The 13870-nt window shown below is 47.0% G+C and overlaps 1 pseudogene across 1 annotated transcript; it reads left to right on the top strand.

The window, feature by feature from the left end:
• Positions 1-6821: 6821 nt before the first annotated feature.
• LOC308415556 (small ribosomal subunit protein eS7-like) lies at positions 6822-7399 on the top strand (annotated as a pseudogene). The gene has a single exon. The product of its transcript is annotated as a small ribosomal subunit protein eS7-like (transcript).
• Positions 7400-13870: the final 6471 nt, after the last annotated feature.

Below are 13870 nucleotides of genomic sequence, written 5' to 3'. Positions count from 1 at the left end.
TGAGACAGCGGCGTAGATCTCACCAGACTCCTCTAGTCCTGACTGCAGAGTTCAGGCCACTTCCTTCTAGGCAACTTGTCATCAGGGAAAGAACACAGGAACAGGGGGAGGGGGACTCACACCTCTAGAACATTCAGTTCAGTGCTTGGCCTAACAGAAACCCTTGTTGGGCAGCTGCCCCTTTGTGTGTGCTGTCTGACAGGTTGCCTCTGCTCAGGCCCAGCCACCACCTACAGTCCAGGAATGTGTGTGCCTATTCCATGTGAGTAACAGAACACTCTGTGTTTGAGACTTACCTCTCAAGGAGGTCTGAAGAGTGAGAAACAGACACCACTCCCTCTCTGCCTGTGAAAAGCCATTGTGTGCTTTGAGCACATCTCCCAGGTACCACTCCGTCAAACACAGCTGCCCACCTCCTCGTGAAATCCTGGCCCAGCTCAGACTAGAAACAGAGACTTGTTTTCCCTCTCCCGTTGCACTTCTACATATGGCCACACGAGGTCAGTGTCCTCTTACGCCTGGCCAGGAGACCTGGGATAGGGGATAGTCCCTGGGACCCATAGCTTTCTCTGAGGTCTTTTTTGCAGAGTTGAAAAACTGTAAAACCCTCTCTGAAACTGAGAATAAGCTGGCTCCCTTTGGTCAGAGGAAACAACAGTGAAGGTGAGGGGCTTCAGCTTGCGGTGCGGTGAATCACATGGCTTTCCTGAGCTGAGCCACAGGGGCAGCACGGGAGTAGCACGGGCTAGCTCTGTCCACACTCACCTGGGCTGCCACTGGGCAGGCAGGAGGTCTGTCACACCAGGGAGGAAGACTGAAATATACAGCCATATGCCCCTCTGGTACACATGGGGTCCTAGTCTATCACAGACTCCTGTTGGCCCTGTTGTTTGTTTCTCTTGGGTTCTTTGGGGGAGGAGGGAGTTTAAGGCAGGCAGTTTGAGATGGCTTCCAGGGTCTGGAGCTAAGGACCAGGGTGGAGGCTTTGAGAGGGAGTGGCTAAGGATCAAATGGAGCTCCTAAGGCCAGGACTGACTGTTGGTATACAGCCATGGCCAATATCTGGGCCAGACACAGATGTAGATTTTATAGAGTTTGCATTTTAGAGGCCTCTGTAAAGGAGTAACAGAGGACTGGAGAGCTGGGGTAGTGGGTTAGACACTTTGTAGGGAGCCGTATTGGATTTGGGCCTGGTCATGACTCTGAGCTGTATAGCCACAGATACTCAGCTCTACGATGACTGCCATAAAGTCATGAGATTGTTTGACAAAAGCCTCTCCTGATATGTTGGCTGCACAGGAAGACTCCGAAAACAACCACGGAATGTCCCCCTCCCCTCAATCACAAACTGCTCTAGCCTGAGCAAGCACCAGATATCCCCACCAGATGATCTCCTCACCCCATTCCCCCTACGTGGGAGCAGGGACTTTTCCCTGGGACCTGGTATCTACACAGGAATTAATTATACTCCAGAGTTCCTCAGTCCCAGGACCTTGGTGCCTACACAAGATAAGTTACAGCTCCGCTAATGACTGTGAATTCCAGAGCTCCGCAATCAGTGGTGCCCAGGTGTTCCGAGAAGGCAGTTAAGTCCTAAATCTCCTAGCTAACAACTGACAAGATACCCCAGTCTGTGTGCTCACCCTGCATTCCATCCCCTTGTATAAAAGAAAGAACCTGTGTCAATTAAATGAGACCTCACAACAGAACCTTGCTTGGTCTCCTTTCTCTCTCCACCCCCTTGACCCTCAGGTAGCGCCTCTTCGGGACCCTGAATAACTGGACCTGCTGGACGGGTCAACACTTGTCTTTCCCAAGGACCTGGGAGTAGCTCTTAGCACCCACATGGCCACTTGCAAGTGTCAGAGACTTCAGTTCTGGGTCCTCCTTAGGCATCCTTACACACCCATGACACACTGATACACACGCAGGCGAAGTACCCAGATATGTGAAACGGAAGTAAATAAATCTTAAAAAACATAACCAAGTACCACATTCAAGTAAATACTTTTAGAATGAAAAGACATGTCACATCAGTTTATGAATTTTTAAGGGTAAATACCATAAACGTCATAAAATCCAGAAATTAGCATTTTTAAACTCGCACACATCTGCAATGTTTTTCCATTTATTTTGGATGAAAAGGCCTTGGTAATCACTTCCTATACCAACAATGTCATTTCCTATTTAAAAGGAAAAGGAATAACGTCTTTCTACAAGGCGTTTGATCAAAAGTGTGTGCGATGTTGCTTTTAAACATGTAGCTTTTGAGTTTGCTTACACATTCATGAGAGATTCGACATTATGTCCTGTCAGCCCTAATGGAGAAAAAGTATGCAGTGCTCACCCATGTACAGTGCTCACCTGTGTACAGTGCTCACCTGTGTACAGTGCTCACCCATGTACAGTGCTCACCTGTGTACAGTGCTCACCTGTGTACAGTGCTCACCTGTGTGCAGTGCTCACCTGTGTGCAGTGCTCACCTGTGTGCAGTGCTCACCCGTGTACAGTGCTCACCTGTGTGCAGTGCTCACCCGTGTACAGTGCTCACCTGTGTGCAGTGCTCACCATGTATACTGCAGTGCTCACCTGTGTACAGTGCTCACCATGTACACTGAAGTGCTCACCATGTACACTGCAGTGCTCACCATGTACACTGCAGTGCTCACCTGTGTGCAGTGCTCACCATGTACACTGCAGTGCTCATCATGTACACTGAAGTCCTCACCTGTGTACACTGCAGTGCTCACCTGTGTGCAGTGCTCACTGTGTACAGTGCTCACCTGTGTGCAGTGCTCACCTGTGTGTAGTGCTCACCTGTGTGCAGTGCTCACCTGTGTGTAGTGCTCACCTGTGTACAGTGCTCACCTGTGTGCAGTGCTCACCTGTGTACAGTGCTCACCTGTGTGTAGTGCTCACCTGTGTACAGTGCTCACCTGTGTGTAGTGCTCACCTGTGTACAGTGCTCACCTGTGTGCAGTGCTCACCTGTGTGCAGTGCTCACCTGTGTACAGTGCTCACCTGTGTGCAGTGCTCAGCCATGTACAGTGCTCACCTGTGTGCAGTGCTCACCATGTACACTGCAGTGCTCACCTGTGTGCAGTGCTCACCATGTACACTGAAGTGCTCACCATGTACACTGAAGTCCTCACCTGTGTGCAGTGCAGTGCTCACCTGTGTACACTGCAGTGCTCACCTGTGTGCAGTGCTCACTGTGTACAGTGCTCACCTGTGTGTAGAGCTCACCTGTGTGCAGTGCTCACCTGTGTGTAGTGCTCACCTGTGTACAGTGCTCACCTGTGTGCAGTGCTCACCTGTGTACAGTGCTAACCTGTGTGTAGTGCTCACCTGTGTACAGTGCTCACCTGTGTGCAGTGCTCACCTGTGTACAGTGCTCACCTGTGTGCAGTGCTCACCTGTGTACAGTGCTCACCTGTGTACAGTGCTCACCTGTGTGCAGTGCTCACCTGTGTGCAGTGCTCACCTGTGTACAGTGCTCACCTGTGTACACTGCAGTGCTCACTGTGTACAGTGCTCACCTGTGTACAGTGCTCATCTGTATACAGTGCTCACCTGTGTACACTGCAGTGCTCACCTGTGTACAGTGCTCACCTGTGTACAGTGCTCACTTGTGTACAGTGCTCACCTGTGTACAGTGCTCACCTGTGTACAGTGCTCACCTGTGTGCAGTGCTCACTGTGTACAGTGCTCACCTGTGTACACTGCAGTGCTCACCTGTGTACAGTGCTCACCTGTGTACAGTGCTCACCTGTGTACAGTGCTCACCTGTGTACAGTGCTCACCTGTGTACAGTGCTCACTGTGTACAGTGCTCACCTGTGTACACTGCAGTGCTCACCTGTGTACAGTGCTCACCTGTGTACAGTGCTCACCTGTGTACAGTGCTCACCTGTGTGCAGTGCTCACTGTGTACAGTGCTCACCTGTGTACACTGCAGTGCTCACCTGTGTACAGTGCTCACTTGTGTACACTGTAGTGCTCACCCATGTACACTGCAGCGCTCACCTGTGTACAGTGCTCACTTGTGTACAGTGCTCACTGTGTACAGTGCTCACCTGTGTACAGTGCTCACTGTGTACAGTGCTCACCTGTGTACACTGCAGTGCTCACCTGTGTACAGTGCTCACCTGTGTACAGTGCTCACCTGTGTACAGTGCTCACCTGTGTGCAGTGCTCACTGTGTACAGTGCTCACCTGTGTACACTGCAGTGCTCACCTGTGTACAGTGCTCACTTGTGTACACTGTAGTGCTCACCCATGTACACTGCAGCGCTCACCTGTGTACAGTGCTCACTTGTGTACAGTGCTCACTGTGTACAGTGCTCACCTGTGTACAGTGCTCACCTGTGTACAGTGCTCACTTGTATACACTGTAGTGCTCACCCATGTACACTGCAGCGCTCACCCATGTGCAGTGCTCACTTGTGTGCAGTGCATTATTAAATCAACAATACGTGATCTTGGCAGGACAGATCCTGCTTTTACTGGTTTCTGGCTCAGAACAGCTTTGAGTTTTGTCTCTCTTACGCTTCCTGTCTACTTCCAGTGCTAGGTATGAAAGGTCAGATTCATGCTGCTCTGATGTAAGCAGCAGCCAGTCAGGACGGTCCTAGAAGTCATTGACACACTGGAGGAGGACTGCTGCCAGACAGTGCCAAAAGATAAAACCTCAACCCATTTAAAGATCTTTGCTGTTTTGAGACAGCATTTCTCTGGGTAGCCTTGGCTATCCTGGAATCGCTCTATGGACCAGACTGGCCTCCCACTCACAGAGATTTGCCTGCCTCTGCCTCCGGAGTGCAGGGACAAAGATGTGCCATCACTACGCAGGACAATTTGAAGATTTGTAGCTAGCATTTGTTTCTGGTTCAGAGTGCTATGTCTCTAATCCATTCAGATAACACCGAGTGAGGCGATATAGAAGTGATTTAATAAACTTATTTGGTTACCACTTGGTGTTTTGCCCATTCAATCCAGGGGCTACCTGTGACTGACTGAAGCTGCCACCAGACTCAGTGGACCCCTAAATTAGCTTTGGAATAACAACCCAAATTAGGTCGTAGTTTGTCATGTATTGATTTAAGTAAGGAGGTACAACCATGTATGGTTTTAGTTAGACAGAAATGAATGTTCCTTGTATAAATAAACATATTAACTCAGTTTCTCTCTAGCCAGAGGCTAAAACTGTCCACAGCCTTTCCAACCCCTACTCAGCTTGAAGAAGTGTGACCGAGGGATGTCAGAACAGAAACTCCTCCAAAGTTTGTAAGCAGAAAACCAATGGTTTTGGGGTGTCCATTCTGGAAACTTTGGAGGCACCTTGCAAGTGAGGTGTTCAGGTTTAATTGCCCTTTCTTACCTTTACTGGAAAATCTACCTTCCCACAGGTCCCACAGCTCTTTCTTCTCCCCCCTTCCTCCTGCAGGCTGACCCACCATCTTCACTCTCTGCTGACCAGCTCCTAGGGCCTCTGGGGAGGAAGTTTCCTCTCCTTCCAACTCCTTCCAAAGGGAAAAGAGAGCAACTCTCGTCTCTAGACTCAGTCTACACTCATCAGAACATGGCCTTTCCTTCCGGGATCATGCAGTTTTCTAGAGGCTGGACAGCCACAAGCTGGATGCAGGACAGAACACAGGCCTGCTGTCTAACCCCCTCCTACCTTCTTCTCCTTTGGGCCTGCTGTCTAACCCCCTTCTACCTTCTTCTCCTTTGAGTGACTCTAGCACACATAGAGGGAGGTGACACATATTATCTCTGAACAGGGGCTGGCTAGAGACTGTGGTCACATTTCAGAGGAGAGCAGCATTTATCTCTGGAGGTGGGACTGAAACTGTAGCAGGAAGAGATGGGAGAGAGACTGGGGTCATGGCTACCCTCTCCCTAGGCCCCATCAGACTGTGCCCCCCATGGCTCCTTTGATGCAGCTGTCTTTTGACGTGGCACCTTATTTATCTATGTGTCACCAATTCCTCACACAGTCTTGATACATAGGTGGTACTTGATGAACTTGAAAACCAGAACAGGGCTGGGAGGCTGACAGCTGCTTGGAAGCAGGGCACCTCATTGGCTGTGAGCATGGGAGGACCAGAAGACGGCTTCGTCCAGGATGCTATCCTGATTTGGATTTAGTTTTGAGGGAAGGTCTTGTTATAGAGCCCTGGTTAGCCTGGAGCCCTCTATAAATACCAGACTGGATGCTACTCTGTAAAAGGCCTTCTCTCAGCGGTAAGACAAGGAACACCAGCAGCTAGCATTTTCATGCAAGAAGGTCTCTCAACTCTAGAACCCTAAGAAAGATCAGTTGGGAAAAGGAGGATAAAGCCGTTCTAATTTTACCATGGTCACTGAAACTTGACCATCAACAGAAACACCAGGGGTTTAAGTACTCTGCTGACATCCTTCCTTAGCAGCAGCAAAAAGCTGACAACTCCAAGTTGAAGGTTAAGGTTGACACTTTGGGGAACAATGGCCAAGGTGCACAGAAGAGAGATGGTCACTGTATAATCACTTTCCCGGTAGCTGCTGTGGGTGTTTGTGACCTCTTCTGCTGCTATTGGTGAAGCGGAATAAAGGGTAATCAATTGATATTTACAGTCTAGGCTGTCCCCGGGTCCTGTGAGTGGGCTGGGTCTGATAGTGCAGGTTTGCAATCCCAGCTGCTCAGAGGTAGTGTCAGATTTAACTTACAGGCCACCTTCAGGGAGAAAGAGAGCTTAGGGCCAGCCTGGGCTACTAAGTGAGACCTTGTCTCAAAAGCAAAAAATGGCTCTTTCCAAGCCGGCACTCCGTAAGGACGAAGCCATGTTCAGCTCGAGCGCCAAGACTGTGAAGCCCAATGGTGAGAAGCCGGACGAGTTCGAGTCTGGCATCTCCCAGGCGCTGCTCGAGCTGGAGATGAACTCAGACCTCAAGGCGCAGCTGCGGAAACTCAACATCACCGCGGCCAAGGAAATTGAAGTTGGTGGTGGTCGAAAGGCTATCATAAATTTTGTGCCAGTTCCTCAGCTGATATCTTTCCAGAAAATCCAAGTCCGGCTAGTTTGTGAATTGGAGAAAAAGTTCAGTGGGAAGCATGTGGTCTTCATTGCTCAGAGGAGGATTCTGCCCAAGCCAACCCGGAAAAGCCGTACGAAAAATATGCAAAATCGCCCCAGAAGCCGCACCCTGACAGCAGTGCACGACTTGAGGACTTGGTGTTCCCAAGTGAAATTGTGGGTAAGAGGATCCGTGTGAAACTGGAGGGCAGCCGGCTCATAAAAGTTCATTTAGACAAAGCATAGCAGAACAACGTGGAGCACAAGGTGGAAACTTTTTCTGGTGCGTACGAGAAGCTCACAGGCAAGGATGTTAATTTTGATTTCCCAGAGTTTCAGTTGTAAAGAAAATGACTAAATAAAATGTCATTCATAAAAAAAAAAAAAAAAAAGCAAAAAATGTGCTGAGTATATAGCTCAGTGCTAGACTTTGCCTGTTATCCCTATGGATTTGTTTGTTTGTTTGTTTGTTTTTAAAAGCCATTTAGTGGAGTTCCAAGAAATAATGAAACCTCAAAGCAAAAACAAACCTGAGAGGCTGGGAAGATAGCTCAGTGGATAAAGGCGAACAGACCCAAGTTTAATCTGATGAACCTAAGTGGTAGAAGGAGAGATCTGACTCTTGCAAGTTGTTCTCTGACCTTTACACACATGCCGCAGTGCAGATACCCACACACGTGGAAGAACAACAACAAAAAAAAAAAAGTTTTTAGAAAGTTCCAAGATTCATAGTTCCAAACCACAGTTCTGTGGAGCACTGGTTCCCTTGCTGGGGTTCTGAATAGTACATTATCTAAGTTTTCCCCACCAGTGTTCACTGTCCTTTCCCAGTGTCTGAGTGTTTCCTTATAGGCAGCAGTTCCATATAAATGTCCTAAACTTAGTATTTATTATATAGAATATAAACTAATATATATGCAAAAAATGAGCAAAGATTATAAAAAGTATTAGAAGCATTTTGATAATAATATGATGGCAGAATTTCTTAGACTCCCCAGGAATTCTGATTTCTTATTCCCGGAGAAGGGAGGCATCTGTGAGGGATCTGGAAGCCCTGCTGCAGCTTCTATGAAGGTCCCGTTCCGAATCAGGGACCGAGATCAACGTTTATACAACAAAGACTGGCTTTGTTGGTCCACTCTTGGAAAATACTATTCCCGAGTGCATACTGGAGTTTTGGTAGAGTCAAATCACAGGGACCTGGGAATCAGAGAGGATTCTGAGAATCATCTAGAGGTCCCATGACAGATGGCCACATAGATGCTTTCATTACCCATGATGCCCTGGCCCCGGCAGGCCCCACCTCCTCCCAGGACAGTCCATTTTTTCAGCCTTTCTCAGGTGAGGGGCTTCTGTGAAATAAGACACGGAGGAGAGCATGACTGTGGCTCTTCAAGGGCAAGTGTGATCGAGTTTAAGCATCTCATCAGCCAGATGTACCATCTGGATGGCTCCCAAGCTGCACCCGAAGGGGTCGCTAAGGCACTTACTTTAGTTGCTTCCCTCCTCCTCTGGTGAGATTTCAGGGTGGCTTGGAAGTTCCCTTCCTTAGCATCGGAATCTAATAAGATAAAATTGTGAGCCACAGGGGTTCTACAAGAGAGGCAAGGCATGTTTTGTTTTTGTTTTTTAATTAAATGGGATTTCTTATGAAATTCCTAGAAAATGGTAGCTTTGACGCTATAAAAGGACAAAAGCCATGCATGGGTTAGGTTTTAGTCAAGATTCGCGGCTGTCTTAGTATGGTCATTTGAAAATTCCTCTGTATTAAAAAACAAAACAAAACAAAACACCATCCGCATCCCCGTGTTGGTAATCTTCATAGCAAATGCTATTTGGTTTGGAATTCTTGGTTCCCAGCTGGAGAGAGGCTTGCATAAGAGTCTAATTTTCCTCACGGAATGAGTTCAATTTTTAAACCTAGTTTTAAGTTCTGGGATCTGCCAATCAGAAGTGTTATCTAGTCAGACTCAGGTCTGTTTACAAAGTTTTCCACGGACCGTGAGGACAGGTCGGACCCTAAAGAAACACTGGCTAAATTGTAAGACCCTCAGAGAGGACCTTCCCCCCAGAGGAGACCCTCGAACCCAAAAACCAAGCCGAGACCACTGGCTGCAATCAGCATGAGGGTTTATTTGATCAAAGTACACAGGTACCTGCGGGCACACAGTCTCTCCGAGGACTTGCGCGCTCCAGGCTTGGGCGCTCGCTCTCTTATAGGATTTTAGGAAGCAGGAGTAGGTTTACAGAAGCAGATGCATGGTTACAGGGATTTGATTGGTTGATTTAAATGAGGCGGTGGGTCGAACTGGGGACAAGGTCCTTAGCCACCTGCCCAGGACAAGGTGATTAGATAGTAACTGACTTGGCCCTATCTTGGGGTGGGGGATTTTTGCAAGAACCCTCCGCTCCCCCTTTGGTGCCAGGTGGCTGACCACAGACGACTGCTCTGCCTTTTACCCTGAACTCATGCTTATTTGTGCAGGCCTTGCAAGATGGCGTTCCTGCAGTCAGGCCAGCTCAATGGTGGGGATCTTTCGAAATAAATAGAACGGGAGAGGGGGAGGAAAGAACACGTCGGAAGGAATGAAAAGGGTCAGGGCTGGGGAGATGGCTCAGCGGTTTAGAGTGCTGACTGCTCTTCCAAAGGTCCTGAGTTCAGTTTTCAGCAACCACAAGGTGGCTCACAACCATCTGTAATGGGGATCGAATGCCCTCTTCTGGTGAATCTGAAGACAGCAACAGTGTACTCACTCACATACATGGAATTAATTAATTAATGTAAAAAAGGAAAAGGGCCAGGGCCTGACATCTGCCATATGTCACAAAAGAGAGCTGAGCAGAATACGTTGAGCTTACACAATCTTTCTTCTCCTTCCCCAAATGCCATCTGAGAAATTATTAAGAAATAGGAAAGGTGTAAACTCCCAAAGACCAAGCAGGAGCCAGCAGCAGCCGCGGAGAGGGAAGAAACAGAAGGGGTGGGCGCCAGCTTCCTCAGCAACAGGAAGGTCGTCCGCTGGAAAAACAGGCTAGATCCAGATGCAATCCGGGGTGGGGAACAACGCACCGCAAAGCCACCGTGTCCATCCCGCAGTTCATCATACGTTCGCTCTATGAGGGACGGATCCTGCTCGCCTGCGCCCAGAGCGGGGCATGTACCTGCCCCCGTGCGAGGCAAAGGCAGCTTTACGGCGCTGGTTCCCCCCATCTTTATGCGGAGGAGCCTGACGACCAGTCAAGAGAGCTATTGTAGGATTTCTCTGTGGAAAATTGGCCAGCCGGAGAGGAAAAGGCCTATAGCTACTGAAATTATTCAGGTAACAAACAAGCAGGCATCAGGCCTGGTCATGCTGGATAAGAGCCCAGTAGGCCCCCATATCCTGTCCCCTGCTTACAGCGGCCCCACTCAACACCCTAGATAGCCCGAGGCCTCCAGAACAGGAAGAAAACACAACAAACCAGAAAACCAAACTTTACTCATTTTTTTTTCAAGTTTAAAACGGCTACCACTGTGCTGCAGGATACATGAGAAAGTAGATTCATAGATGTTAGAAGTATATACTGGGTTCTAAATTCCATATTCCTATGGGAAAAAACCATTAATATTAGTCACAGCTTTGGGCTTACAGTGAACGTTGTACTGTACATCAGGTTTTAAAATATTTTAAAAACTATCTTATGTACATGTGTGTTTTGTATATGTGTGTATATGTCTCTGTATGTTTGAGTGCCACATATGTGTCTGGTGCCCAGTGAGCCCACAAGAGGACACATCATATTCACAAGGTCTGGAGTTACAGATGGTCGTGAGCTGCCATGTGGGTGCTGGGAATTGAGCCTCTATCCACTGAAAGAGCAACAAGTACTTTTGACTGCTGAGTCATCTCTCCAGCTATAGACATATACGTACAGCCAGATACATACACATCATATATATACATATAAATGAAAGTACAGTGCACAGGAAATGTACTCTAATTCAAGATTTTCCATTTTATAATAGATTAACTTACCTTTTGTCTCCTTAAAGGGAGCTTGTGTTTTTTTATTTTTTTCCGAAGGGGGTTTTTATATTTTCTCGTGGGTGACTCCACACTCCTGCCCTAGCTTTTGTATTTTTTAAAGCCATACTGTACAACTTTCAACTAAAGACAGGTACCAAAACTAACAAAAATAAACAGAGAAAGGGATTCAGGTAACAAAGGGGATGTAAGATAAACAAACAAACAAACAAACAAACAAACCAAAAACCCAAGCCATTAAAATAATTAATGATCCTCAGAAAGATCAAAGTCACGTTTTTTCTTTTCTTTTCTTTCTTTTTTTTTAAATTTAGTTTTTTCTATTTTTCTTCGGTGCTGTCAGAGGTCTAACTATGTAGATTAGGGCTGCTCTCCAACCTACAGATAGCTGCCTGGTTTTGTGTTACAGTGCCCAGCTTAAGGCAAAGCTTTTTATTTGTTTTTGTTTTTAAAGGGGAAGGGTGTTATTTAAAGAAATGGATACAACTGAATAAGACGCCAGTCTTGGAAACTAATAACAGTTTTATCCCACTAGAAACATCAATTGTGGAAACCTCCCAGGAGTAAAACAAAAAGTCAAAGTAAGGGAAATAAGGAAGGTCAAATGTCATACTTCAGGAGTTTCAGTGAGAAAGACCAGAGAACAGGAGCACATGATCAATTAAGCACATTATCAATTAAGCATACTAGAAAGATTTTCAGTGCCACATTCGTAAGTCCCTTGTCTGAAGGTATGGCGGAGAAATGAGACCCACAGCCAGGTACTTAATCCTGAGTTGTCTGAGCATCGAAGGGACACAGATGAGCTGGGTAGAGAAAGGACTGAAATAGCTGAAAGATTTGCACCCTTGTGGGAAGAACAACATCAACATCAGCCAAGGCGCTGAGGTGGAGAGGGTGATTGGGAGAGAGAGCACCTTCATGGAAACAAATTGAGGGGGAGGGGGGGGGGAGTGGGGGGATAACATTTGAAATGTAAATATAGAGAATATCCAATAATAAAAAAAAAGAAGTCACATACAAAGGGCAGCAAGGAAGACAGACTACAGCGGCTGACCAGCACACAAGCCGGGGGACAAGGAACAGTGCCTTCAAAGTGATCCCTTCGCCTTTTTTGCTCAGGACCCTACTGAACAGCAACTTCACCAAAATGAAGAGTAGGTTAAGGCGGAGAAAAGTGGGATATAAAAGAAACTTAGGAGGAGATTTAATAAAAAGCTCCAGCACAGTTCTGAAGGGAAGGAAGCACACATAGCAAGTCCAGATAAAAGCAAGAGGTTTGGTGAGGTGGTTTGAGGAAGACGCGAGCTTCACAGTCCTGCACTGGGTCTCCAGTTGGTGGCGCTGTTTGGGGAGCTTTAGCTGGTGCAGCATGGGGCTGGGATTACATCAGTGGGGGAGGCTTTGAGTTTAAGGCCACGCAGAGTTTCAGTGCGCCCTCTCTGTGTATGTTTGTAGTTAAGGGTGTGAGCTCTCAGCTTCCTGCTCCTGATCTTGTTGAGCCTCTACCTTGATGGACTGTAAGCCCCTGAACCGTAAGCCCGTTTAACCCTTGCCAGGCAGTTCATAACTCCTACAACTCCAGCTCTCTGTGATCTTGACGCCCAGACAACTCAAGATTAAGTACTTGTCTGTGGGTCTCGTTTCTCCACAGTGCCTGCAGTTGCTTTGAATGGTGTCTTATGAAAGCAATAAAAAGTAAATAAATTGTCCTCTGAAGAGAGGGATGTTTCTGGAAAAATAAATAAATAAAAGCATCCCACTGTGGGTTTGGTCTTCTTGGAGTGAGGCATGGGGAGAGACGGATGATAGATTATATGGAGAATAAAGCTAAACAAAAACGGCATTATTTTTCTAAACTAAGGCTTATTTTTATTTTTCATACACATATGTGGCCGTGTCTCTCTGTGTTTGCCCCATGTGTGTGGGTAACCTTGGAGGTCAGATCCTCTAGAGTTGTAGTTATAGGAAGATGTGAGGAAGATGTGAATGCCTGTCATGGGTGCTGGGAACTGAACTCTGTTCCTCTTAAAGAGCATCAAGTGGTCTTAACCACTGAGTCATTTCTCTAGTCCCATATAGGCAGTCCCTAAGGTGGGAATGGGATCTGGGTGGGGACGCCACAAGAAAGAAGATGGGTCTGGACTTGGCGTAGTATTTACCTAGAAACAATAAAAGTAGCAAATATTGGTTATTGCTTTTTTGCATTACTTTTTGATTGATATGTAGTGATTATATGCATTTTGGCGTGGTTTATTTTAATGCTGAATATTGAAATACTGAATATTTACATTTTAACTTTAAAATGCTTTACTTTTTGGTTTAGGAGCTGGCTCGGTCCATAAAGTACTTGCACATGTATAGGGACTTGAGCTTGGATCCCAAACATTCACTAAAAAAGCAGGTCAGACATGACAGTATATGCCTATAATCCCATTGCCAGGGCTGATGGTGGAGACAGGAGGATTCCTGGGACTTGCTGTTAGCTAAGCTAGATGAAATAGCAAGCTCTGGTTCCGAGTGAGATCCTGTGCCGAATATAGTGGAGTTATCTGAGGAAGACTTCTGGTATTGACCTCTGGCCTCCACAGGCCGACACCCACAGATCCACTGCACACTTACACACACATATAATTATACACACACACACACACACACACACACACACACACACATTGTAGTCTGTTAAAATGCACAATTAATCATGACAGACTCTGTTGCTCTTTTGTGCTACAAAACATTGGGTTGGGCCCCAGCCAACTGTGGTTTGAAAACCCTTTCTCCAGTCTCT

The sequence above is a fragment of the Micromys minutus genome, assembly GCF_963924665.1.
Source record: "Micromys minutus genome assembly, chromosome: 1".
Classification (NCBI taxonomy): Eukaryota; Metazoa; Chordata; class Mammalia; order Rodentia; family Muridae; genus Micromys; species Micromys minutus.
This window is presented reverse-complemented; position numbering and strand designations above follow the sequence as displayed.